This window comes from Taudactylus pleione, unplaced genomic scaffold (assembly GCF_031769625.1).
Source record: "Taudactylus pleione unplaced genomic scaffold, aTauple2 ptg000828l, whole genome shotgun sequence".
In the NCBI taxonomy this organism is placed as follows: Eukaryota; Metazoa; Chordata; class Amphibia; order Anura; family Myobatrachidae; genus Taudactylus; species Taudactylus pleione.
The window spans coordinates 1,408,662-1,436,089 of NW_028285230.1; the positions used below are offsets into that span (position 1 = coordinate 1,408,662).

Below are 27,428 nucleotides of genomic sequence, written 5' to 3' on the forward strand. Positions count from 1 at the left end.
TGACCGTTAAAGGGTGCTGTAACCCCCAAAGTACACTCCAGTCCAAACCAAAAAAAAAATTATTTTCTGTGTTTGTGAATTGTGTGCGCAGTAGCCGCACGTGCATCAACAAAGTAGTGCCAAGCGTGCGCCTGTGTCATAAGTAAAGGGCCGGCTGGCTTGACCGTTAAAGGGTGCTGTAACCCCTGAAAGTACACTCCAGTCCAAACCAAAAAAAAAATTATTTTCTGTGTTTAGCCGCACGTATATATCAAATCGATATAACATAAATGGAGGACCAAACTTTCTCCGATAAAAATAAAATAGAGAAAGATCAAGAACCACTTCCTCCTAGTGCTGAAGCTGCTGCCACTAGTCATGACATAGACGATAACATGCCATCAACGTCGTCTGCCAAGGCCGATGCCCAATGTCATAGTAGAGGGCACATACAATCCCAAATGGCAAAGTTCAGGAAAATGACCTTGAAAAAGACATTTAAATCAGCTGAAGAGAAACGTAAACTTGCCAATATGCCATTTACGACACGGAGTGGCAAGGAACGGTTAAGGTCGATCCCTAGTATGTTCATGACTAGTGGTTCAGCTTCACATGACGATGGAAGCCCTCCTCCCACTAAAAAAATCAAAAGAGTTAAGCTGGCAAAAGCACAGCGAAGAACTGTGCTTTCTAAGAAGATATCACAAATCCCCAAGGAGAGTCCAAGTGTGGTGGTGGTTGCGATGCCTGACCTTCCCAGCACTGGACGGGAAGAGGTGGCTCTTTCCACCATTTGCACGCCCCCTGCAAGTGCTGAAAGGAGCACCCACAGTCCACTTGCTGATATGCAAATTGAAGATGTCACTGTTGAAGTACAACAGGATGAGGATACTGGTGTAGCTGGCGCTGAGGAGGAAGTTGGCGAGGAGGATTCTGATGGTGATGTGGTTTGTTTAAATCAGGCTCCGGGGGAGACAGTTGTTGTCCGTGGGATGAAAAAGCCCATCACGGTCATGCCTGGGCAGAAGACCAAACATTCCACCTCTTTGGTCTGGCAATATTTCTATCCAAATCCGGACAACAACTGTCTTGCCATATGTACCATATGTAAAGGTGAAATAAGTAGGGGTAGGGACGTCAACCACCTAGGAACATCCTCCCTTATACGGCACCTGCAGCGCGTTCATAAAAAGTTACTGTCAAGTTCAGAAACTTTGGCTAAGACCGTAAGCAGTCCAGGGACACCTAAATCCCGTTGTCCTGTTGTATCCAAGCGCCTGCAAACCACACCGTCAACTCCCTCCTCGTCAATTTCCTCCTTAGTCAGGATCGGAAGTAGTCCTGCAGGCCATGTCACTGGCATGACTGACTCTCCTATCCGGGATTCCTCTGGAGGATCCTGCATTGCTACGCCTACTGCTGCCGCTGCTGCTGTTGCTGCTGCTGGGAGTCGTTCATCATCCCAGAGAGGAAGTAGGAACACCACTACTTTTACTAAACAATTGACCCTCCAACAGTCCTTAGCGAGGAGGATGAAGTACGACAGCAGTCATCCTGAAGCAAAACGTATAACTGAGGCCTTGACTGCTATGTTGGTGTTAGACGTGCGTCCGGTATCCGCCATTAGTGCAGTGGGATTTAGACAATTGATGGAGGTAGTGTGTCCCCGGTTCCAAATCCCGTCTAGATTCCACTTCACTAGGCAGGCGATACCAAGACTGTACAGAAACGTCAGAAAAAGTGTCCTCAGTGTCCTGAAAAATGCCGTTGTACACAATGTCCACTTAACCACGGACATGTGGACAAGTGGAACAGGGCAGACTAAGGACTATATGACTGTGACAGCCCACTGGGTAGATGTATCACCTTACGCAGCAACAGCAGCAGCGTCACCAGTAGCAGCATCTCAGAAACGCCAGCTCGTTACAAGGCAGGCTACGCTGTGTATCACCGGTTTCAGTAAGAGGCACACCGCCGACAACCTCTTAGAGAAACTGAGGGAAATCATCGCCCAGTGGCTTACCCCACTTAGACTCTCCTGGGGATTTGTGATATCTGACAACGCCACCAATATTGTGCGGGCATTACATCTGGGCAAATTCCAGCACGTCCCATGTTTTGCTCACACAATAAACTTGGTGGTGCAGAATTTTCTGAAAAGCGACAGGGGCGTGCAGGAGACGCTTTGGGTGGCCCGAAAAATTTCTGGCCACTTTCGCCATTCAGCGACTGCGTGCCGAAGACTGGAGCGCCAGCAAACACTCTTGAACCTACCCTGCCATCACCTGAAGCAAGAGGTTGTGACGCGGTGGAACTCAACCCTCTATATGCTTCAGAGGATGGAGGAGCAGCAAAAGGCCATACAAGCCTATACATCCACCTATGACATAGGCAAAGGAGGGGGTATGCACCTGACTCAAGCACAGTGGAGAATGATTTCCGTGTTGTGCAAGGTTCTCCAGCCCTTCGAACTTGCCACACGTGAAGTCAGTTCAGACACAGCCAGCTTGAGTCAGGTCATTCCCCTCATCAGGCTTTTGCAGAAGCAGCTGGAGAAAGTGAAGGAGGAGCTAAGACGGAGCGATTCCGCTCGGCATGTGGGACTTGTGGATGAAGCCCTTCATTCGCTTTGCCAGGATTCCAGGGTGGTCAATCTGTTGAAATCAGACCACTACATTTTGGCCACCGTGCTTGATCCTAGGTTTAAAGCCTATGTGGTGTCTCTCTTTCCGGCCGACACAAGCCTGCAGAGGTGCAAAGACCTGCTGGTGAACACACTGTCAGCTGAAGCGGAACGTGACACGTCAACGGCTCCTTCTTCATTTTCTCCCGCAACTGGGGCTGCCAGGAAAAAACTTAGGTATCCAAAGCAACCCGCTGGCGGTGATGCAGGGCAGGCAGGACCAAGTTTGGACATCTGGTCCGGACTGAAGGACCTGGCAACAATTTCTGACATGTCTACTGTCACTGCATATGATACTGTCACCATTGACAGAATGGTGGAGGATTACATCGGTGACAGCATCCAAGTAGGCATGTCAGACAGTCCATACCTGTACTGGCAGGAAAAAGAGGCAATTTGGAGGCCCCTGTACAAGCTGGCTCTATTTTACCTGAGTTGCCCCCCCTCCAGTGTGTATTCCGAAAGAGTGTTTAGTGCAGCCAGGAACCTTGTCAGCGAAAGGCGTAGGAGGTTGCTTCCACAGAATGTGGAGAAGATGATGTTCATCAAAATGAATTATCAGCTCTTCCAGGGAGACCAGCCTCCAGAAGGTACAGAGGGACCTGTGGTGGTGGATTCAAGTGGGGACGAGTTAATACTTTGTGAGGATGAGGATGTACACACTGAAGAGGGTGAGGAATCGGTGGATGAGGAGGATGAGGATGACATCTTGCCTCCGTAGAGCCAGTTTGTGCAGGGACACATTAATTGCCAGCTTGTTTTGTGGGGGCCCAAACGAACCAATCATTTCAGCCACAGTTGTGTGGCAGACCCTGGCGCTGAAATGATTGATTTGTTAAAGTGTGCATGTCCTGTTTATACAACATAAGGGTGGGTGGGAGGGCCCAAGGACAATTCCATCTTGCACTTCTTTTTTTTCTTTGCATTATGTACAGTTTGGGGCCTAGTTTTTCTAACTGCCATCCTGTCTGCCACTGCAGTGTCACTCCTAGATGGGTCACGTGTTTGTGCCGCCCACTCGTGTCGCTTAGCATAGTCATCCAGCTACCTCGGTGCAACCTTTTGGACATGAAAACACTATTGTGAGGTGTGAGGTGTTCAGAATAGACTGGAAATGAGTGGAAATTAAGGTTATTGAGGTTAATAATAGCATAGGAGCAGAGAAACCAACAAATTCTGTGATTTTAGCTGTTTTTATGCTTTTTTTAAAAAAAAATACAGATCCAAAACACAAAACCCAGAACCCAAAACACGGAAGGGTGGTTTTGGCAAAACCAATCCAGATCCAAAACACGAAGAAAGATCCAGATCCAAAACCAAAACACAAAACACGAAAAGTGGCCGGTGCACACCCCTACTCATAATGCGCCTGTTCTCTACGCTGTCATCATACGGCGCCTGTTCTCTACGCTGTCATCATACAGCGCCTGTTCTCTACACTGTCATCATACGTTGCCTGTTCTACTCTCTCCTCCTATGGTGCCTGTTCTCTATGCTCTCCTCATATGGTGCCTGGTCTCCATCCTCATATGGTGCCTGTTCTCTACGCTGTCATCACACTGTGCCTGTTCTCCATCCTCATATAGTGCCTGTTCTCCATCCTCATACAGTACCTGTTCTCCATCCTCATACGGTGCCTGTTCTCTACGCTATGCTCATATAGTGCCTGTTCTCTACGCTAATCTCATATAGTGCCTGTTCTCTACGCTATTCTCATACGGTGCCTGTTCTCCATGCTCTTACGGTGCCTGTTCTCTACGCTATGCTCATATGGTGCCTGTTCTCTACGCTATTCTCATATAGTGCCTGTTCTCTACGCTATGCTCATACGGTGCCTGTTCTCCATCCTCATACGGTGCCTGTTCTCTACGAAATGCTCACATGGTCCCTGTTCTACATCCTCCTACGGTGCCTATTCTCTACGCAATGCTCATACGGTGCCTGTTCTCCATCCTCATACAGTGCCAGTTCTCTACGCTATTCTCATACGGTGCCTGTTCCCTATTCTATTCTCATACGGTGCCTGTTCTCCATCCTCATACGGTGCCTGTTCTCTATGCAATGCTCATACGATGCCTGTTCTCCATTCTCATGCGGTGCCTGTTCCCTATGCTATTCTCACATGGTGCCTGTTCTCCATCCTCATACGGTGCCTGTTCTCTATGCAAAGCTCATACGATGCCTGTTCTCCATCCTCATGCGGTGCCTGTTCCCAATGCTATTCTCACATGGTGCCTGTTCTCCATCCTCATACGGTGCCTGTTCTCTAAGCAATGCTCATACGGTGCCTGTTCTCCATCGTCATACGGTGCCTGTTCTCTACCCTCTCCTCATACGGTGCCTGTTCTCTACGCTGTCATAATATGGTGCCTGTTCTCTACGCTCTCCACATACGGTGCCTGTTCTCTACGCTATGCTCATATAGTGCCTGTTCTCTACGCTAATCTCATATAGTGCCTGTTCTCTACGGTATTCTCATGCGGTGCCTGTTCTCCATGCTCTTACGGTGCCTGTTCTCTACGCTATGCTCATATAGTGCCTGTTCTCTACGCTGTCATCCCACAATGCCTGTTTTCTACGCTGTCATCATATGGTGGCTGTTCTCTACGCTGTCATCATACGGTGCCTGTTCTCTATGCTGCCGTCATACAGTGCCTGTTCGCTACGCTCTTCTCATATGGTGCCTGTTAGCTACGCTCTTCTCATATGGTGCCTGTTCTCTACGCTGTCATCATACGGTGCCTGTTATCTACGCTCTCTTTATACGGTGCCTTCTCTCTACGCTGTCATCATACGGTGCCTGTTCTCTATGCTGCCATCATACGGTGCCTATTCAATATGATGTCATCATACGGCGCCTGTTCTCCACGCGGTCATCATACGGTGCCTCTGGTCTACCTCATACGGTGCTTGTTCTCTACGCTATCCTCATATGGTGCCTGTTCTCTTCGCTATCCTCATACGGTGCCTGTTGTCTACGCTTTCATCATACGGTGCCTGTTCTCTACGCTATCCTCATACGGTGCCTGTTCTCTGCGCTATCCTCATACGGTGCCTGTTGTCTACGCTTTCATCATACGGTGCCTGTTCTCTACGCTCTCCTCATATGTTGCCTGTTCTCTACGCTATCCTCATACGGTGCCTGTTCTCTACGCTGTCATCATACGGCGCCTGTTCTCTACGCTGTCATCATACGGTGCCTGTTGTCTACCCTCATAAAGTGCCTGTTCTCTTTCCGCTCTCTTCATATGGTGCCTGTTCTCTATGCTCTCCTCATACGGCGCCTGTTCTCTATGCTCTCAACATAATGCGGCTGTTCTCTACGCTGTCATCATACGGTGCCTGTTCTCTTCGCTGTCATCATACGGCGCCTGTTCTCTACGCTGTCATCATATGGCGCCTGTTCTCTACGCTGTCATCATACGGTGCCTGTTCTCTACGCTATCATCATACGGTGCCTGTTCTCTACGCTATCCTCATACCGTGCCTGTTCTCTACTCTCTCCTCATACGGTGCCTGTTCTCTACGCTGTCATCATACGGCGCCTGTTCTCAACGCTGTCATCATACGGCGCCTGTTGTCTACCCTCATACGGTGCCTGTTCTCTACGCTCTCTTCATACGGCGCCTGTTCTCTACGCTGTCATCATACGGTGCCTGTTCTCTATGCTCTCCTCATAATGCGCCTGTTCTCTACGCTGTCATCATACGGCGCCTGTTCTCTACGCTGTCATCATACGGCGCCTATTCTCTACGCTGTCATCATACGGCGCCTGTTCTCTACGCTGTCATCATACGGTGCCTGTTGTCTACGCTGTCATCATATGGTGCCTGTTCTCTACGCTTTACTCATACTGTGCCTGTTCTCTACACTGTCATCATACGGCGCCTGTTCTCTACGCTATCATCATACGGTGCCTGTTCTCTACGCTATGTTCATACGGTGCCCGTTCTCTACGCTATCATCATACGGTGCCTGTTCTCTACGCTATCCTCATACGGTCCCTGTTCTCTACTCTCTCCTCATACGGTGCCTGTTCTCTACGCTGTCATCATACGGCGCCTGTTCTCAACGCTTTCATCATACGGCGCTTGTTGTCTACCCTCATACGGTGCCTGTTCTCTTCGCTGTCATCATACGGTGCCGGTTCTCTATGCTCTCCTCATAATGCGCCTGTTCACTACGCTGTCATCATATGGCGCCTGTTCTCTATACTGTCATCATACTGCGCCTGTTCTCTACGCTGTCATCATACGGCGCCTGTTCTCTACGCTGTCATCATACGGTGCCTGTTGTCTACCCTTATACAGTGCCTGTTCTCTTTCCGCTATCCTCATACGGCGCCTGTTCTCTATGCTCTCCTCATAATGCGCCTATTCTCTACGCTGTCATCATACGGCGCCTGTTCTCTACACTGTCATCATACGGCGCCTGTTCTCTACGCTATCATCATACAGTGCCTGTTCTCTACGCTATCATCATACGGTGCCTGTTCTCTACGCTATCCTCATACGGTGCCTGTTCTCTACGTTATCCTCATACGGTGCCTGTTCTCTACTCTCTCCTCATACGGTGCCTGTTCTCTACGCTGTCATCATACGGCGACTGTTCTCAACGCTGTCATCATACGGCGCCTGTTGTCTACACTCATGCGGTGCCTGTTCTCTACGCTGTCATCATACGGTACCGGTTCTCTATGCTCTCCTCATAATGCGCCTGTTCACTACGCTGTCATCATACGGCGCCTGTTCTCTATACTGTCATCATACTGCACCTGTTCTCTACGCTGTCATCATACGGCGCCTGTTCTCTACGCTGTCATCATACGGTGCCTGTTGTCTACCCTTATACAGTGCCTGTTTTCTTTCCGCTATCCTCATACGGCGCCTGTTCTCTATGCTCTCCTCATAATGCGCCTGTTCTCTACGCTGTCATCATACGGCGCCTGTTCTCTACGCTGTCATCATACGGCGCCTGTTCTCTACGCTGTCATCATACGGTGCCTGTTGTCTACGCTGTCATCATATGGTGCCTGTTCTCTACGCTTTACTCATACTGTGCCTGTTCTCTACACTGTCATCATACGTTGCCTGTTCTACTCTCTCCTCCTATGGTTCCTGTTCTCTATGCTCTCCTCATATGGTGCCTGGTCTCCATCCTCATTTGGTGCCTGTTCTCTACGCTGTCATCACACTGTGCCTGTTCTCTATGCTATGCTGATAAGGTGCCTGTTCTCTTCGCTATCCTCATACAGGGCCTGTTCTCCATCCTCATATAGTGCCTGTTCTCCATCCTCATACAGTACCTGTTCTCCATCCTCATACGGTGCCTGTTCTCTACGCTATGCTCATATAGGGCCTGATTCAGAGCCGTTCGCTATTTGTGGTCGTTCGTTCAAAAACAAGGGGTGGCTATTCAAATGATCCGTTCGCAAATTGCAGTCTGTTCCCACCTCTAAGTCTGAACGAGCGAGCAAAACATACGCTCGTTTTTTTGATAAAAACGCCCCCTGGCCGCACGCACCATACGTCATGTCCGCTATTTATTAGATTAATCGAGTACATCGTACAGCGTATGAACTGCTCGCTATTCTTGTGGTTGGTGTTTTCAACCGCTATTTTGCGAGCAGTTCTGAGTTAAAAAAAACCAAGTGACGTGGTCAATGACGCTGCTGTATTAATTATGCACACCCATAAAACGCCCGTTTTGACCTTTAAGCACGCCTGCGTTCGGATCTCCACTCCCCGTTTTCAAGCACCTTCCCCTGTTACCACCCACATATGCCTCATTCTGTCACTCAAAATAGCAGGCCCTCGCTATATTGCGTACCAACGATTTTCGGCCGCACTGACTGGTTCGCGCATGCGTACTAAAAACCGTACGCATGCGCAGATGTGCGAACATCGCTCGGAACGAGCGTACTGCCGCTAGCGAGTGGCTCTGAATGAGGGCCATAGTGCCTGTTCTCTACGCTAATCTCATATAGTGCCTGTTCTCTACGCTATTCTCATACGGTGCCTGTTCTCCATGCTTTTACGGTGCCTGTTCTCTACGCTATGCTCATATAGTGCCTGTTCTCTACGCTATTCTCATATAGTGCCTGTTCTCTACGCTATGCTCATATGGTGCCTGTTCTCCATCCTCATACGGTGCCTGTTCTCTACGCTCTCCTCATACGTTCCTGTTCTCTACGCTGTCATCATACGGTGCCTGTTCTCTATGCTCTCCTCATAATGCGCCTGTTCTCTACGCTGTCATCATACGGCGCCTGTTCTCTACGCTGTCATCATACTGCGCCTGTTCTCTACGCTGTCATCATACTGCGCCTGTTCTCTACGCTGTCATCATACGGCGCCTGTTCTCTACGCTGTCATCATACGGTGCCTGTTGTCTACCCTCATAAAGTGCCTGTTCTCTTTCCTCTCTCTTCATATGGTGCCTGTTCTCTATGCTCTCCTCATACGGCGCCTGTTCTCTATGCTCTCCTCATAATGCGGCTGTTCTCTACGCTGTCATCATACGGCGCCTGTTCTCTACGCTGTCATCATACGGCGCATGTTCTCTACGCTCTCATCATACGGCGCCTGTTCTCTACGCTGTCATCATACGGTGCCTGTTCTCTACGCTATCATCATACGGTGCCTGTTCTCTACGCTATCCTCATACGGTGCCTGTTCTTTACTCTCTCCTCATACGGTGCCTGTTCTCTACGCTGTCATCATACGGCGCCTGTTCTCAACGCTGTCATCATACGGCGCCTGTTGTCTACCCTCATACGGTGCCTGTTCTCTATGCTCTCTTCATACGGCGCCTGTTCTCTACGCTGTCATCATACGGTGCCTGTTCTCTATGCTCTCCTCATAATGCGCCTGTTCTCTACGCTGTCATCATACGGCGCCTGTTCTCTACGCTGTCATCATACTACGCCTGTTCTCTACGCTGTCATCATACGGCGCCTGTTCTCTACGCTGTCATCATATGGTGCCTGTTGTCTACCCTCATACAGTGCCTGTTCACTTTCCGCTCTCCTCATGTGGTGCCTGTTCTCTATGCTCTCCTCATACGGCGCCTGTTCTCTATGCTCTCCTCATAATGCGCCTGTTCTCTACGCTGTCATCATACGGCGCCTGTTCTCTACGCTGTCATCATACGGCGCCTGTTCTCTACGCTGTCATCATACGGTGCCTGTTGTCTACGCTGTCATCATATGGTGCCTGTTCTTTACGCTTTACTCATACTGTGCCTGTTCTCTACACTGTCATCATACGGCGCCTGTTCTATACGCTATCATCATACGGTGCCTGTTCTCTACGCTATCATCATACGGTGCCTGTTCTCTACGCTATCATCATACGGTGCCTGTTCTCTACGCTATCCTCATACGGTCCCTGTTCTCTACTCTCTCCTCATACGGTGCCTGTTCTCTACGCTGTCATCATACGGCGCCTGTTCTCAACGCTGTCATCATACGGCGCTTGTTGTCTACCCTCATACGGTGCCAGTTCTCTTCGCTGTCATCATACGGTGCCGGTTCTCTATGCTCTCCTCATAATGCGCCTGTTCACTACGCTGTCATCATATGGCGCCTGTTCTCTATACGGTCATCATACTGCGCCTGTTCTCTACGCTGTCATCATACGGCGCCTGTTCTCTATGCTGTCATCATACGGTGCCTGTTGTCTACCCTTATACAGTGCCTGTTCTCTTTCCGCTATCCTCATACGGCGCCTGTTCTCTATGCTCTCCTCATAATGCGCCTGTTCTCTACGCTGTCATCATACGGCGCCTGTTCTCTACACTGTCATCATACGGCGCCTGTTCTCTATGCTCTCCTCATAATGCGCCTGTTCTCTACGCTGTCATCATACGGCGCCTGTTCTCTACGCTGTCATCATACTACGCCTGTTCTCTACGCTGTCATCATACGGCGCCTGTTCTCTACGCTGTCATCATACGGTGCCTGTTGTCTACCCTCATACAGTGCCTGTTCACTTTCCGCTCTCCTCATGTGGTGCCTGTTCTCTATGCTCTCCTCATACGGCGCCTGTTCTCTATGCTCTCCTCATAATGCGCCTGTTCTCTACGCTGTCATCATACGGCGCCTGTTCTCTACGCTGTCATCATACGGCGCCTGTTCTCTACGCTGTCATCATACGGTGCCTGTTGTCTACGCTGTCATCATATGGTGCCTGTTCTCTACGCTTTACTCATACTGTGCCTGTTCTCTACACTGTCATCATACGGCGCCTGTTCTATACGCTATCATCATACGGTGCCTGTTCTCTACGCTATCATCATACGGTGCCTGTTCTCTACGCTATCATCATACGGTGCCTGTTCTCTATGCTATCCTCATACGGTCCCTGTTCTCTACTCTCTCCTCATACGGTGCCTGTTCTCTACGCTGTCATCATACGGCGCCTGTTCTCAACGCTGTCATCATACGGCGCTTGTTGTCTACCCTCATACGGTGCCAGTTCTCTTCGCTGTCATCATACAGTGCCGGTTCTCTATGCTCTCCTCATAATGCGCCTGTTCACTACGCTGTCATCATATGGCGCCTGTTCTCTATACGGTCATCATACTGCGCCTGTTCTCTACGCTGTCATCATACGGCGCCTGTTCTCTATGCTGTCATCATACGGTGCCTGTTGTCTACCCTTATACAGTGCCTGTTCTCTTTCCGCTATCCTCATACGGCGCCTGTTCTCTATGCTCTCCTCATAATGCGCCTGTTCTCTACGCTGTCATCATACGGCGCCTGTTCTCTACACTGTCATCATACGGCGCCTGTTCTCTACGCTATCATCATACGGTGCCTGTTCTCTACGCTATCATCATACGGTGCCTGTTCTCTACGCTATCATCATACGGTGCCTGTTCTCTACGCTATCCTCATACGGTGCCTGTTCTCTACTCTCTCCTCATACGGTGCCTGTTCTCTACGCTGTCATCATACGGCGACTGTTCTCAACGCTGTCATCATACGGCGCCTGTTGTCTACCCTCATGCGGTGCCTGTTCTCTACGCTGTCATCATACGGTGCCGGTTCTCTATGCTCTCCTCATAATGCGCCTGTTCACTACGCTGTCATCATACGGCGCCTGTTCTCTACACTGTCATCATACTGCACCTGTTCTCTACGCTGTCATCATACGGCGCCTGTTCTCTACGCTGTCATCATACGGTGCCTGTTGTCTACCCTTATACAGTGCCTGTTTTCTTTCCGCTATCCTCATACGGCGCCTGTTCTCTATGCTCTCCTCATAATGCGCCTGTTCTCTACGCTGTCATCATACGGCGCCTGTTCTCTACGCTGTCATCATACGGCGCCTGTTCTCTACGCTGTCATCATACGGTGCCTGTTGTCTACGCTGTCATCATATGGTGCCTGTTCTCTACGCTTTACTCATACTGTGCCTGTTCTCTACACTGTCATCATACGTTGCCTGTTCTACTCTCTCCTCCTATGGTGCCTGTTCTCTATGCTCTCCTCGTATGGTGCCTGGTCTCCATCCTCATATGGTGCCTGTTCTCTACGCTGTCATCACACTGTGCCTGTTCTCTATGCTATGCTGATAAGGTGCCTGTTCTCTTCGCTATCCTCATATAGGGCCTGTTCTCCATCCTCATATAGTGCCTGTTCTCCATCCTCATACAGTACCTGTTCTCCATCCTTATACGGTGCCTGTTCTCTACGCTATGCTCATATAGTGCCTGTTCTCTACGCTATTCTCATACGGTGCCTGTTCTCCATGCTCTTACGGTTCCTGTTCTCTACGCTATTCTCATATAGTGCCTGTTCTCTACGCTATGCTCATACGGTGCCTGTTCTCCATTCTCATACGGTGCCTGTTCTCTACGCAATGCTCACACGGTCCCTGTTCTACATCCTCATACGGTGCCTGTTCTCTACGCAATGCTCATACGGTGCCTGTTCTCCATCCTCATACAGTGCCTGTTCTCTACGCTATTCTCATACGGTGCCTGTTCCCTTTGCTATTCTCACATGGTGCCTGTTCTCCATGCTCATACGGTGCCTGTTGTCTATGCAATGCTCATACAATGCCTGTTCTCCATCCTCATGTGGTGCCTGTTCCCTATGCTATTCTCACATGGAGCCTGTTCTCCATCCTCATAGGGTGCCTGTTCTCTAAGCAATGCTCATACGGTGCCTGTTCTCCATCGTCATACGGTGCCTGTTCTCTACCCTCTCCTCATACGGTGCCTGTTCTCTACGCTATGCTCATATAGTGCCTGTTCTCTACGATAATCTCATATAGTGCCTGTTCTCTACGGTATTCTCATGCGGTGCCTGTTCTCCATGCTCTTACGGTGCCTGTTCTCTACGCTATGCTCATATAGTGCTTGTTCTCTACGCTGTCATCCCACAATGCCTGTTTTCTACGCTGTCATCATATGGTGGCTGTTCTCTACGCTGTCATCATACGGTGCCTGTTCTCTACGCTGTCATCATACGGTGCCTGTTCTCTACGCTCTCCTTATACAGTGCCTGCTTTCTACGCTGTCATCATACGGTGCCTGTTCTCTATGCTGCCATCATACGGTGCCTGTTCTCTATGATGTCATCATACGGCGCCTGTTCTCCACGCGGTCATCATACGGTGCCTCTTGTCTACCTCATACGGTGCTTGTTCTCTACGCTATCCTCATATGGTGCCTGTTCTCTTCGCTATCCTCATACGGTGCCTGTTGTCTACGCTTTCATCATACGGTGCCTGTTCTCTACGCTATCCTCATATGGTGCCTGTTCTCTGCGCTATCCTCATACGGTGCCTGTTGTCTACGCTTTCATCATACGGTGCCTGTTCTCTACGCTATCCTCATATGTTGCCTGTTCTCTACGCTATCCTCATACGGTGCCTGTTCTCTACGCTATCCTCATACGGTGCCTGTTCTCTACGCTATCCTCATACGGTGCCTGTTGTCTACTCTCTCCTCATACGGTGCCTGTTCTCTACGCTGTCATCATACGGCGCCTGTTCTCTACGCTGTCATCATACGGCGCCTGTTCTCTACGCTGTCATCATACGGTGCCTGTTCTCTACGCTGTCATCATACGATGCCTGTTCTCTACGCTATCCTCATACGGTGCCTGTTCTCTACTCTCTCCTCATACGGTGCCTGTTCTCTACGCTGTCATCATACGGCGCCTGTTCTCAACGCTGTCATCATACGGCGTCTGTTGTCTACCCTCATACGGTGCTTGTTCTCTACGCTCTCCTCATACATTCCTGTCCTCTACGCTGTCATCATACGGTGCCTGTTCTCTATGCTCTCCTCATAATGCGCCTGTTCTCTACGCTGTCATCATACGGCGCCTGTTCTCTATGCTGTCATCATACTGCGCCTGTTCTCTACGCTTTCATCATACTGCGCCTGTTCTCTACGCTGTCATCATACGGCGCCTGTTCTCTACGCTGTCATCATACGGTGCCTGTTGTCTACCCTCATAAAGTGCCTGTTCTCTTTCCGCTCTCTTCATATGGTGCCTGTTCTCTATGCTCTCCTCATACGGCGCCTGTTCTCTATGCTCTCCTCATAATGCGGCTGTTCTCTACGCTGTCATCATACGGCGCCTGTTCCCTATGCTGTCATCATACGGCGCCTGTTCTCTACGCTGTCATCATACGGCGCCTGTTCTCTACGCTATCATCATACGGTGCCTGTTCTCTACGCTATCATCATATGGTTCCTGTTCTCTACGCTATCCTCATACGGTGCCTGTTCTCTACTCTCTCCTCATACGGTGCCTGTTCTCTACGCTGTCATCATACGGCGCCTGTTCTCAACGCTGTCATCATACGGCGCATGTTGTCTACCCTCATACGGTGCCTGTTCTCTACGCTCTCTTCATACGGCGCCTGTTCTCTACGCTGTCATCATATGGTGCCTGTTCTCTATGCTCTCCTCATAATGCGCCTGTTCTCTACGCTTTCATCATACGGCGCCTGTTCTCTACGCTGTCATCATACTACGCCTGTTCTCTTCGCTGTCATCATACGGCGCCTGGTCTCTACGCTGTCATCATACGGTGCCTGTTGTCTACCCTCATACAGTGCCTGTTCTCTTTCCGCTCTCCTCATGTGGAGCCTGTTCTCTATGCTTTCCTCATACGGCGCCTGTTCTCTATGCTCTCCTCAAAATGCGCCTGTTCTCTACGCTGTCATCATACGGCGCCTGTTCTCTACGCTGTCATCATACGGCGCCTGTTCTCTACGCTGTCATCATACGGCGCATGTTCTCTACGCTGTCATCATACGGTGCCTGTTCTCTACGCTGTCATCATATGGTGCCTGTTCTCTACGCTTTACTCATACTGTGCCTGTTCTCTACACTGTCATCATACGGCGCCTGTTCTCTACGCTATCATCATACGGTGCCTGTTCTCTACGCTATCATCATACGGTGCCTGTTCTCTACGCTATCATCATACGGTGCCTGTTCTCTACGCTATCCTCATACGGTCCCTGTTCTCTACTCTCTCCTCATACGGTGCCTGTTCTCTACGCTGTCATCATACGGCGCCTGTTCTCAACGCTGTCATCATACGGCGCTTGTTGTCTACCCTCATACGGTGCCTGTTCTCTACGCTGTCATCATACGGTGCCGGTTCTCTATGCTCTCCTCATAATGCGCCTGTTCACTACGCTGTCATCATATGGCGCCTGTTCTCTATACTGTCATCATACTGCGCCTGTTCTCTACGCTGTCATCATATGGCGCCTGTTCTCTACGCTGTCATCATACGGTGCCTGTTGTCTACCCTTATACAGTGCCTGTTCTCTTTTTAAGCTATCCTCATACGGCGCCTGTTCTCTATGCTCTCCTCATAATGCGCCTGTTCTCTACGCTGTCATCATACGGCGCCTGTTCTGTACGCTGTCATCATACGGCGCCTGTTCTCTATGCTGTCATCATACGGTGCCTGTTGTCTACGCTGTCATCATATGGTCCCTGTTCTCTACGCTTTACTCATACTGTGCCTGTTCTCTACACTGTCATCATACGTTGCCTGTTCTACTCTCTCCTCCTATGGTGCCTGTTCTCTATGCTCTCCTCATATGGTGCCTGGTCTCCATCCTCATAAGGTGCCTGTTCTCTACGCTGTCATCACACTCTGCCTGTTCTCTATGCTATGCTGATAAGGTGCCTGTTCTCTTCGCTATCCTCATACAGGGCCTGTTCTCCATCCTCATATAGTGCCTGTTCTCCATCCTCATACAGTACCTGTTCTCCATCCTCATACGGTGCCTGTTCTCTACGCTATGCTCATATAGTGCCTGTTCTCTACGCTAATCTCATATAGTGCCTGTTCTCCATGCTCTTACGGTTCCTGTTCTCTACGCTATTCTCATATAGTGCCTGTTCTCTACGCTATGCTCATACGGTGCCTGTTCTCCATTCTCATACGGTGCCTGTTCTCTACGCAATGCTCACACGGTCCCTGTTCTACATCCTCATACGGTGCCTGTTCTCTACGCAATGCTCATACGGTGCCTGTTCTCCATCCTCATACAGTGCCTGTTCTCTACGCTATTCTCATACGGTGCCTGTTCTCTTCGCTATCCTCATACAGGGCCTGTTCTCCATCCTCATATAGTGCCTGTTCTCCATCCTCATACAGTACCTGTTCTCCATCCTCATACGGTGCCTGTTCTCTACGCTATGCTCATATAGTGCCTGTTCTCTACGCTAATCTCATATAGTGCCTGTTCTCTACGCTATTCTCATACGGTGCCTGTTCTCCATGCTCTTACGGTGCCTGTTCTCTACGCTATGCTCATATAGTGCCTGTTCTCTACTCTATTCTCATATAGTGCCTGTTCTCTACGCTATGCTCATACGGTGCCTGTTCTCCATCCTCATACGGTGCCTGTTCTCTACGCAATGCTCACACGGTCCCTGTTCTCCATCCTCATACGGTGCCTGTTCTCTACGCTATTCTCATACTGTGCCTGTTCCCTATGCTATTCTCATACGGGTGCCTGTTCTTTATCCTCATACGGTGCCTGTTCTCTATGCAATGCTCATACGATGCCTGTTCTCCATCCTCATGCGGTGCCTGTTCCCTATGCTATTCTCACATGGTGCCTGTTCTCCATCCTCATACGGTGCCTGTTCTCTATGCAATGTTCATACGATGCCTGTTCTCCATCCTCATGCGGTGCCTGTTCCCTATGCTTTTCTCACATGGTGCCTGTTCTCCATCCTCATACGGTGCCTGTTCTCTAAGCAATGCTCATACGGTGCATGTTCTCCATCGTCATACGGTGCCTGTTCTCTACCCTCTCCTCATACGGTGCCTGTTCTCTACGCTGTCATAATATGGTGCCTGTTCTCTACGCTCTCCACATACGGTGCCTGTTCTCTACGCTATGCTCATATAGTGCCTGTTCTCTACGGTATTCTCATGCGGTGCCTGTTCTCCATGCTCTTACGGTGCCTGTTCTCTACGCTATGCTCATATAGTGCCTGTTCTCTACGCTGTCATCCCACAATGCATGTTTTCTACGCTGTCATCATATGGTGGCTGTTCTCTACGCTGTCATCATACGGTGCCTGTTCTCTAAGCTGTCGTCATACGGTGAGTGTTCTCTATGTTGTCATCATACGGCGCCTGTTCTCCACGCGGTCATCATACGGTGCCTCTTGTCTACCTCATACGGTGCTTGTTCTCTACGCTATCCTCATATGGTGCCTGTTCTCTGCGCTATCCTCATATGGTGCCTGTTGTCTACGCTGTCATCATACGGTGCCTGTTCTCTACGCTATCCTCATACGGCGTCTGTTCTCTAAGCTATCCTCATACGGTGCCTGTTCTCTGCGCTATCCTCATACGGTGCCTGTTCTCTGCGCTATCCTCATACAGTGCCTATTCTCTACGCTATCATCATACGGTGCCTGTTCTCTACACTCTCCTCACATGGTGCCTGTTCTCTACGCTATCCTCATACGGTGCCTGTTCTCTACGCTATCCTCATACGGTGCCTGTTCTCCATCCTCTCCCCACATGGTGCCTGTTCTCTACGCTATCCTCATACGGTGCCTGTTCTCTACGCTATCCTAATACAGTGCCTGTTCTCTACGCTGTCATCATACGGTGCCTGTTCTCTACGCTGTCATCATGCGGCGCCTGTTCTCAACGCTGTCATCATACGGTGCCTGTTCTCAACGCTGTCATCATACAGTGCCTGTTCTCTACGCTGTCATCATACGGCGCCTGTTCTCAACGCTGTCATCATACAGTGCCTGTTCTCTATGCTGTCATCATACGGTGCCTGTTCTCTATGCTATCCTCATCTGTGCCTGTTCTCTACGCTCTCCTCACATTGTGCCTGTTCTCCATCCTCTCCCCACATGGTGCCTGTTCTCTACGCTATCCTCATACGGTGCCTGTTCTCTACGCTATCATCATACGGTGCCTGTTCTCTACGCTATCATCATACGATGCCTGTTCTCTACGCTATCCTCATATGTTGCCTGTTCTCTACGCTATCCTCATACGGTGCCTGTTATCTACGCTGTCATCATACGGTAGCTGTTCACTACGCTGTCATCATACGGCGCCTGTTCTCTACGCTGTCATCATACGGTGCCTGTTCTCTATGCTGTCATCATACGGTGCCTGTTCTCTACGCTATCCTCATACGGTGCCTATTCTCTACTCTCTCCTCATACGGCGCCTGTTCTCAACGCTGTCATGATACGGCGCTGGTTGTCTACCCTCATACGGTGCCTGTTCTCTACGCTCTCCTCATACGGCGCCTGTTCTCTACGCTGTCATCATACGGTGCCTGTTCTCTATGTTCTCCTCATAATGCACCTGTTCTCTACGCTGTCATCATACGGTGCCTGTTCTCTACGCTGTCATCAAACGGCACCTGTTCTCTACGCTGTCATCATACGGCGCCTGTTCTCTACGCTGTCATCATACGGTGCCTGTTGTCTACCCTCATACAGTGCCTGTTCTCTTTCCGCTCTCCTCATACGGTGCCTGTTCTCTATGCTCTCCTCATACGGCGCCTGTTCTCTATGCTATCCTCATACGGCGCCTGTTCTCTATGCTCTCCTCATAATGCGCCTGTTCTCTACGCTGTCATCATACGGCGCCTGTTCTCTACGCTGTCATCATACGGCGCCTGTTCTCTACGCTGTCATCATTCGGCGCCTGTTCTCTATGCTATGCTGATAAGGTGCCTGTTCTCTTCGCTATCCTCATACAGGGCCTGTTCTCCATCCTCATATGGTGCCTGTTCTCCATCCTCATACAGTACCTGTTCTCCATCCTCATACGGTGCCTGTTCTCTACGCTATGCTCATATAGTGCCTGTTCTCTACGCTATTCTCATATAGTGCCTGTTCTCTACGCTATTCTCATACGGTGCCTGTTCTCTACGGTAATCTCATATAGTTACTGTTCTCTACGCTATTCTCATACGGTGCCTGTTCTCCATGCTCTTACGGTGCCTGTTCTCTACGCTATGCTCATATAGTGCCTGTTCTCTACGCTATTCTCAAATAGTGCCTTTTCTCTACGCTATTCTCATACGGTGCCTGTTCTCATCCTCATACGGTGCCTGTTCTCTATGCAATGCTTACACGGTCCCTGTTCTCCATCCTCATACCGTGCCTGTTCTCTACGCAATGCTCATACGGTGCCTGTTCTCCATCCTCATACAGTGCCTGTTCTCTACGCTATTCTCATACGGTGCCTGTTCCCTATGCTATTCTCATACGGTGCCTGTTCTCCATCCTCATACGGTGCCTGTTCTCTATGCAATGCTCATACGATGCCTGTTCTCCATCCTCATACGGTGCCTGTTCCATATTCTATTCTCACATGGTGCCTGTACTCCATCGTCATACGGTGCCTGTTCTCTACGCTATTCTCATACGGTGCCTGATCCCCTTCCTCATACGGTGCCTGTTTTCTATGCAATGCTCATACGGTGACTATTCTACATCCTCATACGGTGCCTGTTCTCTACGCTCGGCTCATACGTTGCCTGTTTTCTACGCTATGCTCATACGGTGCCAGTTATCTATGCTATCCTCATATGGTGCCTGTTCTCTATCCTCATACGGTGCCTGTTCTCTACGCTATGCTCATACGGTGCCTGTTCTCCATCCTCATACGGTGCTTTTTCTCTACGCAATTTTCATACGGTGCCTATTCTCCATCCTCATATGGTGCCTGTTCTCTAAGCAATGCTCATACGGTGCCTATTCTCCATCGTCATACGGTGCCTGTTCTCTACGCTATTCTCATACGGTGCCTGTTCTCCTTCCTCATACGGTGCCTGTTTTCTATGCAATGCTCATACGGTGACTATTCTACATCCTCATATGGTGCCTGTTCTCTACGCTATTTCTCATACGGTGCCAGTTATCTATGCTATTCTCATATGGTGCCTGTTCTCTACGCTATGCTAATACGGTGCCTGTTCTCTACGCTATGCTCATACGGTGCCTGTTCTCCATCCTCATACGGTGCCTGGCTGTTCTCTACGCTAGGCTCATATGGTGCCTGCTGTCTATGCTATGCTCATATGGTGACTGTTCTCTATCCTCGTACGGTGCCTGTTCTCTACGCTATGCTCATACGGTGCCTATTCTGCATCCTTATACGGTGCTTGTTCTCTATGCTTAGCTCATACGCTGCCTGTTCACTATGCTATTCTCATACGGTGCCTGTTCTCCATCCTCATACGGTGCCTGTTCTCTACGGAATGCTCATACGGTGCCTATTCTCCATCTTTATATGGTGCCTGTTCCCTATGCTATTCTCATACGGTGCGTTTTTTCCATCTTCATACGGTGCTTGTTCTCTACGCAATGCTCATACGGTGCCTGTTCTGCATCCTCACATGGTCCCTGTTCTCCATCCTCATACGGTGCCTGTTCTCTACGCAATGCTCATACGGTGCCTATTCTCCATCTTTATATGGTGCCTGTTCCCTATGCTATTCTCATACGGTGCATGTTTTCCATCTTCATACGGTGCCTGTTCTCTACGCAATGCTCATACGGCGACTATTCTCCATCCTCATACGGTGCCTGTTCTCTACGCTATGCTCATACGGTGCCTGTTTTCTATGCTATTCTCATACGCTGCCTGTTCTCCATCCTCATACGGTGCCTGTTCTCTATGCTATGCTCATACGGTGCCTGTTCTCCATCCTCATATGGTGCCTGTTCTCTATGCTATGCTCATACGGTGCCTGTTCTCAATCCTCATACGGTGCCTGTTCTCTACGCTAGGCCCATACGGTGCCTCTTCTCTATGCTATTCTCATACGGTGCATGTTCTCCATCCTCATACGTTGCCTGTTCTCTACGCTATGCTCATATAGTGCCTGTTCTCCATTCTCATACAGTGCCTGTTCTCTACGCTATGCTCATACGGTGCCTGTTCTCCATCCTCATACGGTGCCTGTTCTCTACGCTAGGCTCATATGGTTCCTGTTTCCTATGCTATTCTCATACAGTGCCTTTTCTCCATCCTCATATGGTGACTGTTCTTTACGCTAGGCTCATACGGTGCCTGTTCTCTATGCTATTCTCATACGGTGCCTGTTCTCCATCCTCATATGGTGGCTGTTCTTTACGCTATGCTCATACGGCGACTATTCTCCATCCTCATACGGTGCCTGTTCTCTACGCTATGCTCATACGGTGCCTGTTTTCTATGCTATTCTCATACGCTGCCTGTTCTCTATGCTATGCTCATACGGTGCCTGTTCTCCATCCTCATATGGTGCCTGTTCTCTACGCTATGCTCATACTGTGCCTGTTCTTAATCCTCATACGGTGCCTGTTCTCTATGCTAGGCTCATACGGTGCCTCTTCTCTATGCTATTCTCATACGTTGCATGTTCTCCATCCTCATACGTTGCCTGTTCTCTACGCTATGCTCATACGGTGCCTGTTCTCCATCCTCAAACGGTGCCTGTTCTCTACGCTAGGCTCATATGGTTCCTGTTCCCTATGCTATTCTCATACAGTGCCTGTTCTCCATCCTCATATGGTGGCTGTTCTTTACGCTAGGCTCATACGGTGCCTGTTCTCTATGCTATTCTCATACGGTGCCTGTTCTCCATCCTCATATGGTGGCTGTTCTTTACGCTAGGCTCATACGGTGCCTGTTCTCTATGCTATTCTCATACGGTGCCTGTTCTCCATCCTCATACGGTGCCTGTTCTTTACGCTAGGCTCATACGGCTCCTGTTCTTTACGCTATGCTCATACGGTGCCTGTTCTCCATCCTCATACGGTGCCTGTTCTCCATCCTCATACGGTGCTTGTTCTCTACGCAATGCTCATATGGTAACAATTCTCAATCCTCATACGATGCCTGTTCTTTATGCTATGCTCATACGGTTCCTGTTTTCTATGCTATGCTCATACGGTGCCTATTCTCTATGCTATTCTCATACGGTGCCTGTTCTCCATCCTCATACGGTGCCTGTTCTCTACGCTATGCTCATACGGTGCCTGTTCTCCATCCTCATACGGTGCCTGTTCTCTACGCTAGCCTCATACGGTGCCTCTTCTCTATGCTATTCTCATACGGTGCCTGTTCTCTACGCTATGCTCATACGGTGCCTGTTCTCCATCCTCATACGGTGCCTGTTCTCTACGCTATGCTCATACGGTGCCTGTTCTCCATCCTCATACGGTGCCTGTACTCTACGCTAGGCTCATAATGTTCCTGTTCCCTATGCTATTCTCATACAGTGCCTTTTCTCCATCCTCATATGGTGACTGTTCTGTATGCTATTCTCACACGGTGCCTGTTCTCCATCCTCATATGGTGCCTGTTCTCTATGCTAGGCTCATACGGTTCCTGTTCTCTATGCTATTCTCATACGGTGCCTGTTCTCCATCCTCATATGGTGCCTGTTCTCTACGCTATGCTCATATGGTGCCTGTTCTCCATCCTCATACGGTGCCTGTTCTCTACGCTAGGCTCATACGGTGCCTGTTCTCCATCCTCATACGGTGCCTGTACTCTACGCTAGGCTCATAATGTTCCTGTTCCCTATGCTATTCTCATACAGTGCCTTTTCTCCATCCTCATATGGTGACTGTTCTTTACGCTATGCTCATACGGTGCCTGTTCTTTACGCTAGGCTCATACGGCTCCTGTTCTTTATGCTATTCTCATACGGTGCCTGTTCTCCATCCTCATATGGTGGCTGTTCTTTACGCTATGCTCATACGGTGCCTGTTCTCCATCCTCATACAGTGCTTGTTCTCTACGCTAGGCTCATACGGTGCCTGTTCACTATGCTATTCTCATACGGTGCCTGTTCTCCATCCTCATACGGTGCTTGTTCTCTACGCAATGCTCATATGGTAACTATTCTCAATCCTCATACGATGCCTGTTCTTTATGCTATGCTCATACGGTGCCTGTTTTCTATGCTATGCTCATACGGTGCCTATTCTCTTTGCTATTCTCATACGCTGCCTGTTCTCCATCCTCATACGGTGCCTGTTCTCTACGCTATGCTCATACGGTGCCTGTTCTCCATCCTCATACGGCGCCTGTTCTCTACGCTAGCCTCATACGGTGCCTCTTCTCTATGCTATTCTCATACGGTGCATGTTCTCCATCCTCATACGGTGCCTGTTCTCTACGCTATGCTCATACGGTGCCTGTTCTCCATCCTCATACGGTGCCTGTTCTCTACGCTATGCTCATACGGTGCCTGTTCTCCATCCTCATACGGTGCCTGTACTCTACGCTAGGCTCATAATGTTCCTGTTCCCTATGCTATTCTCATACAGTGCCTTTTCTCCATCCTCATATGGTGACTGTTCTGTATGCTATTCTCATATGGTGCCTGTTCTCCATCCTCATATGGTGCCTGTTCTCTATGCTAGGCTCATACGGTTCCTGTTCCCTATGCTATTCTCATATGGTGCCTGCTCTCCATCCTCATATATTGCCTGTTCTCTAGGCAATGCTCATGCGGTGCCTGTTCTTCATCCTCATATGATGCTTGTTCTCTACGCTATGCTCATACGGTGCCTGTTCTCCATCCTCATACGGTGCCTGTTCTCTACGCTATGCTCATATGGTGCCTATTCTCCATCCTCATACGGTGCCTGTACTCTACGCTAGGCTCATAATGTTCCTGTTCCCTATGCTATTCTCATACAGTGCCTTTTCTCCATCCTCATATGGTGACTGTTCTCTACGCTAGGCTCATACGGTTCCTGTTCCCTATGCTATTCTCATATGGTGCCTGCTCTCCATCCTCATTTATTGCCTGTTCTCTAGGCAATGCTCATACGGTGCCTGTTCTTCATCCTCATATGATGCCTGTTCTCTACGCTATGCTCATACGGTGCCTGTTCTCCATCCTCATACGGTGCCTGTTCTCTACGCTATGCTCTTGTGGTGCCTGTTTTCTTTGCTATTCTCATACGGTGCCTGTTCTCCATCCTCATATGGTGCCTGTTCTCTACGCTAGGCTCATACGGTGCCTGTCCTCTATTCTATTCTCATACGGTGCCTTTTCTGTATTCTATTCTCATACATTGCCTGTTCTCTACGCTATGCTCATACGGTGCCTGATTTCCATCCTCATACGGTGCCTGTGCTCTACGCTATCCTCATACGATGCATGTTCTCTATGCTATCCTTATACAGTGCCTTTTCTCTACGCTATTTTCATATGGTGCCTTGTTTTTATGTTATCATCATTCAACACTCCTGTAGGTGAATTTGCTGACTTCAGTGAAGAGAGAAATGATTCCATAGATAAGTCTTCAGTCCCTGGTACTGTCCGTGGCTTGCTGCAGTATGCCTACATATGCTGGAACTTATGACAACCAGAGCCCAGGCTACAGGGCTCACGCACGTAGAGATAACTGTGCCAACCATTGGTGCAGTTGTTCCCTCCTTGCACCAATGGTTACCCGGGTAATAAAATATTGAACAAGCCCATGATGAACTAGAAGCTCCATCATACACTCACAGGGAGTGCTAGTGGATTTTTGTACACGCGGCTTTGTGTAGCGGGGGCGGGTCCAGAATGATGCGATTCACTGTGAATCGCGTCATTGGCCCCCGCTCCACCCACAAACTGTCCGGCTACGCCCCCTATGCTGACCACGTCCCCTGGTATGTCGATCTGTATGCTCCCTCCCGGAAGGGCAGCCAGAATGTCGGCAACCCTGATGAGTGAAGCTGCCCAGTATTTGTATGCAGTGAAGAAAAGTTTTCTTTCTTGCATGCAAAAGCTAATTCCACTCACAACATTGCTTATTAAGGTGAATGACGCTGCTTTGTTAATTATGCACACCCTTAAAACGTCCATTTTGACCTTTTGGCACGCCTGCGTTCGGATCTCCACTCCCCGTTTTCAAGCACCTTCCCCTGTTACCACCCACAAACGCCTCATTCTGTCACTCAAAATAGCAGGCATTCGCTATTTAGCGAGCACACGATTTTCGGCCGCACTGACTGGTTCGCGCATGCTTATTAAAATCCGTATGCATGCGCAGTTGTGCAAACATCGCTCGGAACGAACCAGCGGCCGCTTACGAGCGGCTCTGAATCAGGCCCTGAGTCCCAAGTGTCATTTATAACTGTGCAAATTTTACCCATGTATGGATTCGTGAGCCAACTTGTCCTCATCTGCAGGGTGCTAATCTTGGAACTATCCAATAGGAGGATGTGGGTGTGGCTTGTTAGGTGCTTGTGTGCCTAGCTTTACTTGCAAGTGCCCAGTGAGAGCAAGTATGTATTTTTGCCATACCGCACGCTGCCATATTTCTTACATGCAATATCCATATTTTTATGATATTTGATGGTCCTGCTCAGTTACTTTGGCGTTTCTGAAAACAGACATAGGGCCTGATTCATTGCCGAACGCTATTTGCGGACGGTCGTTCTGAAAAAGGGGCTGGCTATTTAAATGAAGTGCTCGCTCTTTGCGGTCTGTTGACGCCTCTAAGTCTGAATGAGCGAACAAAACCTGCGGCCGCTATTTTGATAAAAACGCCCCCTGGCCGCTCGCATCCTACGTCATCTCCGCTATTTATTTGATTAATCGAGTACATCGAAAGGCGTCTGAACTGCTCGCAGTGCTTGTGGTTGGATTTTCCTACCGCAATCATGCGAGCAGTTCAGGCTAAGAAACAACCAAGTAATGTGGTCGATGACGCTGCTTTGTTAATTATGCACACCCTTAAAACGCCCAATTTGGCACGCCTGCGTTCGGATCTCCACTCCCCGTTTTCAAGCACCTTCCCCTGTTACCACCCACAAACGCCTCATTCTGTCACTCAAATTAGCAGGCATTCGCTATTTTGCGAGCACATGAATTTCGACCGCACTGACTGGTTCGCGCATGCGTATTACGCATGCGCAGTTCTGCGAACATCGCTCAGAGCGAACGATCGGCCGCTTACGAGCGGCTCTGAATCAGGCCTATAATTCATAATATTCATCCAATTCATCTGACACACCCTCACTGAACTTAGCCTACGAGCGCATGCCCCATTGCCACCCAGCTGTGCCCCAGCAGCAACAAGCGGGATGTGACTGAGCTGCATACAACTGAACGTCTCCTATAGTTGCGTACGTTTGGTCTCAAAGCAGACGTGATGCAAATACACACTAGATATGTCCGCAAAACAGACTTGTGTTCAAATCCACATCAGCCCTTATATGTTTTGTCTATTACTTCCAAGACCATTACAACTTTCACTGAGGGAGCTATATCAAGCCTTGGAAAGAGATAAAGTGAACAGAGATAAAGCACCAACCAATCAGCTTCCAGCTGTCATGTTACAGGCTGTGTTTGAAAAATGACAGTTAAGAGCCCATTGGTTGGTACTTTATCTCCGTCCACTTTATCTCTCTCTAAATGCAGCCGCGACTGATTCTTTTGAGCAGTGCGACTGAGGACCTCATTCAGAGTTGGTCGTTGCGGCCGCTCGGTCGTACGCCACCGATGTTCGCTAAACTACGCATGCAGAAAATTCACAATGCGCGTGCGCAAACTAGCTATTATGATCAGAAATTGCTCTCTCCTTGAACACAGCCAGGTCGGTAGTTTGAGTGACAGAATGAGCCGTTTGTGGGTGGTAACAGGGGAAGGTGCTTGTGAACGGGGGAGTGGAGATCCGAACGCAGGCGTGCCTAATTATGCGAACAGCATTTTATGGGAGTGCATAATTAACTAAGTAATGTCATGGCACACGTGACATGGGAGGTTTGTACACTGACCTGATCGTAGTGCTTAAGAGAGGGTATGGTCAACCTTAAGCTCTACGAGCAGCTCCGATGGTTCCCGATGGTCTTGATTAATCCTTATATGCCCGGAGATGATGTGTAATGCGAACGAGAAGGGGGCGTATTTTTAGTCTTATGGCCGCATCCTCCCCTCGCTCGTCCAGCTAACGATCCCATCTTAACGACGCAACTTGCGAGCGCTTCATTTGCATATCCAGCCCCTTTTACCTTACGACCGTTCGGCCGCAGCGACCGACTCTGAATGAGGTCCTGAGTCTTTATGCTAATGTTGCAGCTGATGGGGTTCGTAGAGAGACGCCTACTGGTTGCGGCGCTAATCCGGCTGCACATTGCTCACACCATTGAACATTGCACCAGCCCTATTGAGGCCCGATTGTCCATCTGGAACATGGCTGCTGAAATCAGGGCAACTGTGGCAAAAGGCACAGCCGCTGAGCACAGCACGCCCACGTCTGGCCTGCCACCCTC

The 27,428-nt window shown here is 49.5% G+C and overlaps 1 protein-coding gene across 2 annotated transcripts in view; it reads left to right on the top strand.

Annotated features, from left to right (window-relative positions):
* Positions 1-27,428, top strand: part of LOC148474593 (carbohydrate sulfotransferase 5-like) — a 50,840-nt gene that overhangs the window by 18,663 nt on the left and 4,749 nt on the right. Inside the window, exon 1 of one of the 2 annotated variants that reach the window (XM_088458363.1) lies at positions 24,542-24,620. The exons of the other annotated variant lie outside the window; for it this stretch is intronic. The gene's annotated coding sequence lies outside the window, so the exon portion shown is untranslated. Of the gene's footprint in view, positions 1-24,541; positions 24,621-27,428 lie in introns of those variants that run through there. 2 annotated transcript variants of the gene reach the window in all.